General features: G+C 38.2%; 1 pseudogene; it reads right to left on the minus strand.

Annotated features, from left to right (window-relative positions):
- Positions 1-2,300: 2,300 nt before the first annotated feature.
- On the minus strand, positions 2,301-3,002 carry LOC122735622 (annotated as a pseudogene).
- Between the last annotated feature and the right edge of the window lie 3,309 nt (positions 3,003-6,311).

A 6,311-nucleotide genomic window follows, 5' to 3' on the forward strand; every position in this document is an offset into this window, starting at 1 on the left:
ATGTGTATAGTTAGGTAAGAGTTTCCCCACTGACAATTCCTTATATAAGCAGTGATATTACAGGATTGGTCAAATAAATGAATACAATGCACTCAGCTGGATTTGGGGGCTACATTTCCAAATGCAATAATAATAGTGAGAATATATACAGTGCCTCCCTAATAAGTATTCTTTTCTTTATGTTATCTTTTCATGTTCTTCCAACCCAGTGCCTTCATGCTTGCTTCCTTTTTATCTGTTCTTAGGAAATTATTAGAAATGTATGCACATTTAAGGGTTCCTTAAATGATTAGTGTCTATTGATGACTTTGTTCAACCTTGCTTCACTTAAATCCAATTCACATGCAAGTCAAGACATCATACCATTGATCCTCTTTGAAAAATGAAGTACAAACAACACTTTACATGCTTCACTTGATTTCAGTTCTTAGATTCCAAGATGTACACGTGTTTCTGGTTTTTTGTTTTTTGCTTTTCTTTAAATCAGGGATGCTGGGAAATGCTCTATTTCACTGAAAGTCAATTTTCCCCTTGAAGCATTATGCTAACTTTTGCTGGATAAGTTATTCTTGCTTATAAGCCAATATTTTTTTGCTTTCTAGAATAGAGTCTAAACTCTACTCTTTTTATTTGGTGGCTGCTAAATCTTATGTGATGCTGATTTTGGCTTCTTGATACTTGAATTTTTTTCTGGCTACTTGAAGTATTTTTCTTTGATTTGGAAGTTCTGGTTTTGGATTATAATGTTCTTGGGAGATGTTTTTTGGTTTAATCAGGAGGTGACTGGTAGAGTCTGTTTTCATTTTGTCATTTGGTTCTTTTTAATTTAAATTTTATTTTTATTTTCAGTTCCACATTTTTCCCTCATTCCATCTCCTCCCACTTCCATTGAGAAGTCAAGAAATATAATACCCTTTATATATTACATATATATGTGTGTATATGTGTATGTGTATATATACATACATACATACACATATAAAAATATATATATATATATATGTTATACAAAACATATTTCTGCCTTAACCATGATCAGGAAAAAAAGAAAAATAGAAGAAAAAATATGCTTCAATCTGCACACTGTGTCTATCAGTTCTTTATCTGGAGGTGGATAATATTTTCTATCATGAGTCCTTTGGACTTGTGGTGGACCATTGTATTAATCAGAGTTACTAAGTCTTTCACAGTTGATTTTCCTTACATTGTTGCTGTTACTATATAGACTTCTGGTTCTGCTCATTTCATTTCATTTTATATAGGTTTTCCCAGGTTTTTTTCTGAAACTGTCCTCTTCATCATTTCTTACAGCACAAGTATATTCCATCACATTCATATACCATAACTTGTTCAGCCATTCCTCAATTGTTGAGCATTCCCTCAGTTTCCAGTTCTTTGCCAGCAAAAAGAAGAGTTGTTATGAATATTTTTAATATAAATAAATTATTTCCCCTTTACTTTGGTTTCTTTGGGAATTAGTAGTGGTGTTACTATGCTAAAGGGTATAGAGTTTTATAGCTGTTTGGACATAGTTCCAAATTATTCTCCAAAATGGTTGGACTATTTTATAATTTTTCCAACAGTGTATATATCACTGTACCTATTTTCCTATATTCCTTCCAGCATTGTCATTTCCCTTTTCTGTCAGCTTAGTCAATATGATGTTGCCCACTTGTTCTAATTAATCAGGGAAATTTTGTAATTTCTTGAAATATGATGTCTAACATCTTTTTTAGCCATGGATTTTAAGTAGTCTAATGATTCTGTTGACTGAGAACAATACCCAGAACTGAAATTTTTTTTAGGAAAACATTTATTAAGTAGTCTAATAGAAGGAAAAGCTGATAAAGGGGTGCCTCCCTTGAGAATATGTAAGTTTTATTTTATATAAAGTGGAAACAAAGGAACAAGGAAACAGCTGATTGGCCAGCACAGAGGCAATTTATGGATAAGACACATAGTTTGTTTAAGATGAATAACTAAACTAAAATGGGTTCAAACAATGCAATAAAGTTTTTCCACAATTCTTAAATTATCTTTTTGATCTGTTTTCCAGGCCAAGTTGTTTTTTTTTTTTGAACATCAAATATATTACTCTTTGGGGGGGCAGGGCAATGAGGGTTAAGTGACTTGCCCAAGGTCACACAGCTAATAAGTGTCAAGTGTCTGAATCCAGATTTGAACTCAGTTTCTCCTGAATCTAGGGCCGGTGCTTTATCCACTATGCCACCTAGCTGTCCCCATTACTCTTATATTTATTCAGTCCTTTGACTTTGTTTTAATATTTCTTTTTTTTTTTTATCAGTACCAAGTCACTTTATTGGGACGTAAATGGTGGTAGGTTTTGGTACAGATTATGAAAAGGTCAGATAACCAAAATATGCATGCACTGAAAGACAGGAGGAGTGGTGCCCACAGTTCCCAGGTGTGTGGCTTAGCTCTCGTTGTCACTGTCTCCAAGGGTGTGCTTGTCAAAAAGATATTCCGCCATGCCAGAATTGGGGCCTCCCATTTTGCACAGGTTGGTTACATAATCACCCAGTTGTTTGATTGATGGATTTTACCTGTTCATCCAGGTAGTGGGTTTCAATGAAATCACATAAATGGGGGTCATTTTTGTCAGTTGCCAGCTTGTGCAGTTCCAGTAAAGACTGATTGACATTTTTTTCCAAGTGCAGAGCATACTCCACTGCGTTCAGTCCGCTCTCCCAGTCATTGTGGTCTGGTTTCTTGATGTCCTGCAGGAAGATGCGGCCACTGCGTTGGTTCTGCAGCTTCATCAGCTTCTCAGTGTGCTCCCGCTCCTCATGGGACTGGTGCAGGAAATACCTGGCAAAGTTCTTCAGGGCCACGTCATCTCAGTCGAAGTACTAAGACATAGACAGGTAGACGTAGGAGGTGTAGAGCTCCAGGTTGATCTGCCGGTTGATGGCGGCCTCATAGTCCTGGTGGTAGTTCTGTTGCACCTGAGAGGGAGATGAAGTGGTCATGGCGGCGGAGATGGTGGAGGCGGCTTAGACGAGGAGGTGGAGGGAGGAGGCGGCTGCGCAGTGGCTGCGGCTGAGGCTGAGGCTGGGGCGGTAGCGACAGCCGGGGCGGCTGAGGCGGAGGGCTGCTGCTTGAATGGTAGGACGGAGAAGTGTTGGTTAGTGGAGGTGAAGGTGGAGAGGTGGCTAAGGGTGGCTCTGGCCAGAAATCGAGCAGCGGGTTCCGTTCAAGCACTGTTGAAGTAGGAAACTGCAGCGACTCCCCTTCCCTGTGCTTCTGGCCTTAATATTTCTTATTGTCTCATGGAGTCATTAACTTTGTGTCTATTCTATTTTTAGTCTATTCTACTTTTAAGGGACTTTGTTAATTGGGTAAGGTTTGTACATCTTGTTTTAAGCTGTTAATCCTATTTCTAGTTCTTTTTTCCATAGCCCCCATTTCTTTTTCTTTTTTTATTTAGCATTCTATTTCTTTTCTAATTATTTTCTGTAATGCTCTCATTTTAGTTAGAAAATAACTTTTTAGTTCTTTTTAAAAACTCTGGCTTCCTCTCTTTCAGAAAAATCTACTTGAAGTTCTGTCCATGCCATGTTTTATTTTGAAGCTTTGCTTGTAGATATTTTGGAATCATTCTTTTCTTCTTGGTTTTGATTTCTATCTTGACCATACTTGTCACCATATTAATCTTTTCCTGTTAGCTAATTCTTTTAGCCTTACTTCCTCACTTTGGAATTTGTATATGGACTTGGCTCTGTGAACTTCTAGAAGGAATGTCTGGGCCATACTTGACCCTGTCTTATGTCCTCTTGGTGCCTGCTGCTGTTTTCTTGTGGTATCAAATATTGTATTATTTCAATATTTTAGAGAAGTCTCAGCCTGGGTACTTACCAGATTTCAGTTCATACAAAATGTAGTGATCCAGGTTGAAGTCTGAACATTGACTTCCCTCCTGCCCCTCCTGGTTTGAATTATGCAAGTTGCAAACCTGAGTGTGGGTTTGAACAACACAACTATGACCTTGCCCCTTATTGAAGCTGCATTAGAATGCCACTTACTCCAGCTACTTTCAGCCAGCTGAAAAACTTCAGCTTCAGAGTGACAGAACTTTAGGTTCCTCTTTGGTCTAGACTAACTGTTCAAGTTATTCCATTCCAGGCTTCAAACTGGGCTGGGGCTGGATCTGAGATTCTGCTTAATTTGTAGGATCAGACCCATGAAGCTGCCTCTTACTTCTAGACTTGCTCTTCAGTTGTATACAGTTGTATACAGACCAGGGCCCCCAGCTACTCCTTGCCCTGGACTACCACTCCTACACATTGGTATAATGCTCAGTCTGTAATAGATAAGTGACCCAGAACTGGATAGTATAGAACAGAACTGACATTGGTTGTCTTCTGCATGATAACGACACAGACCCATTGTGACCAGATCTAGGTTCTTTTCTTTTTCTACTTCATGGTGGTCCTTTGTTTAGTCCCCAATCTTGAATGCTCTGTAAAGATACTCCTAGATAAAGTCTATTCCCAATATCCAAAGACCTCTTTTTCTGTCTCCCTATACTGACTTGGTCTGAAAACTTGACTCACTGTGATTTTTTTCTTGCATCTCCCAATTAGGGCTCAATCTGGTGCTTTTTTATAGATCTTGTGGAGTATTTGTAAAGAACTCTACTCAACTATATTTACTGGTTAAGATCTGTTTGGATTCTTATTCTATCATCCAACACTTTAAGAGTTATCCCCTCCAGGGGGCAGCTAGGTGGCGCAGTGGATAGAGCACTGGCCCTGGATTCAGAAGGACCTGAGTTCAAATCCGGCCTCAGACATTTAACACTTACTAGCTGTGTGACTCTAGGCAAGTCACTTAACCCCAATTGTCTCACTTAAAAAAAAATTAAAAAAAAAAGAGTTATCCCCTCCAGCTTCATGTCATGCACATATTTTATGAGCACACCTTAATCCAAATCATGCATAAAATATTTAACAGAGTCAGTGGAATTCCATTAAGGACTTCTTTGCACATTGACATAAAGATGTTAACCAACACTCTTTAATATTAGCTGGTGGATCAGTTCTGAATTCATCAAATTATACTATATACAATCAATATATTGCCTGCAGCTTCATAAGGATAATATGAAAGGTCATAATATATCTTGTTAAAGTCCACTTTTAGTATGTGAACCAACCCTGAATTATTTGGTGATAATAAGTACTTAATAAATGTTTGTTGCTTTCCCTTGGTGACAGAATGTTGCAAAGTAATGATCCCCCCTCCTCATTTTCTTGATCCCTGTTAATAACTTGCATATCTCATTCTAAGTTAAACACCTGCAAATGCTATTTTTATTGAATTACTGGGGATGGTTACCTGATTATGAAGTCAGAGATGGGAATTGGGTCCAGGAATTGATATATGAAGGGAGGAAGGAACCAAGATTTTTCATAAAATCATATATCATAGATGCCAAATGTAGAAAGTCTAATCTTTTCATATTACAGATAAGGAAACTGAGGCCCAGTGACATTAAGTGACTTGCATAGAGTCACACAGTTAAGAATAATGGGAGGTGTGATTTGAATCTAGGTCTCTGAGTCAAGAATCAGTGCACTTTCCATAGTGCCATAAAAAGCCATAGTCCTTATGAAGGCATCAGTTGACTGGTTTTGAAGGAGATAAAGATCTACATATCCCAAAACATTAAGCATGAAGAAAGCTGGAAAGTTGGAACATGGGTGTTCCAAGTTCCAAATCAGCTTCTCAGAGGACTATCATTGATTGTGTATTCATTTTCCTGCTTTATTTGAAGGACCAGCATGATGAAGGTTCTGATATCTGTAACCTAGTTGGATCCTTTCACCTAAAATCCCTTTCCTCTTGTTACTTCCATTCCCTCATGTTGCTGCACTGAGATGTTTTTAAACTTAGAGACTTCCCTTGTGTCAGTTAAAAGGTGCTATAATAAAAATATCTACCTTGTATATTATTCTTTGATTCTTTTGTGAAACCTCCATGTCTTCACTGAACAGATTTTCTTTCAGGACCATCATCTATGTTGTTGTTGTTGTTGTTGTTCTTCTTCTTCTTCTTCTTTTTGGGGGGTTGGGCAATGAGGGTTAAGTGACTTGTCCAAGGCCACACAGCTAGTAATTGTCAAGTGCCTGAGGCTGGATTTGAACTCAGGTCCTCCTGACTCCAGGGCCAGTGCTCTATCCACTGTGCCACCTACCTGCCCCATCTATGTCCTCCCCAATGCATAAAAATATAGAGGCAATGAAGCTTTTTGTTCAAGGGAATAATATGGTCAGATCTGTGTTTTAGGA

The sequence above is a fragment of the Dromiciops gliroides genome, chromosome 1 (genome assembly GCF_019393635.1).
Source record: "Dromiciops gliroides isolate mDroGli1 chromosome 1, mDroGli1.pri, whole genome shotgun sequence".
Classification (NCBI taxonomy): domain Eukaryota; kingdom Metazoa; phylum Chordata; class Mammalia; order Microbiotheria; family Microbiotheriidae; genus Dromiciops; species Dromiciops gliroides.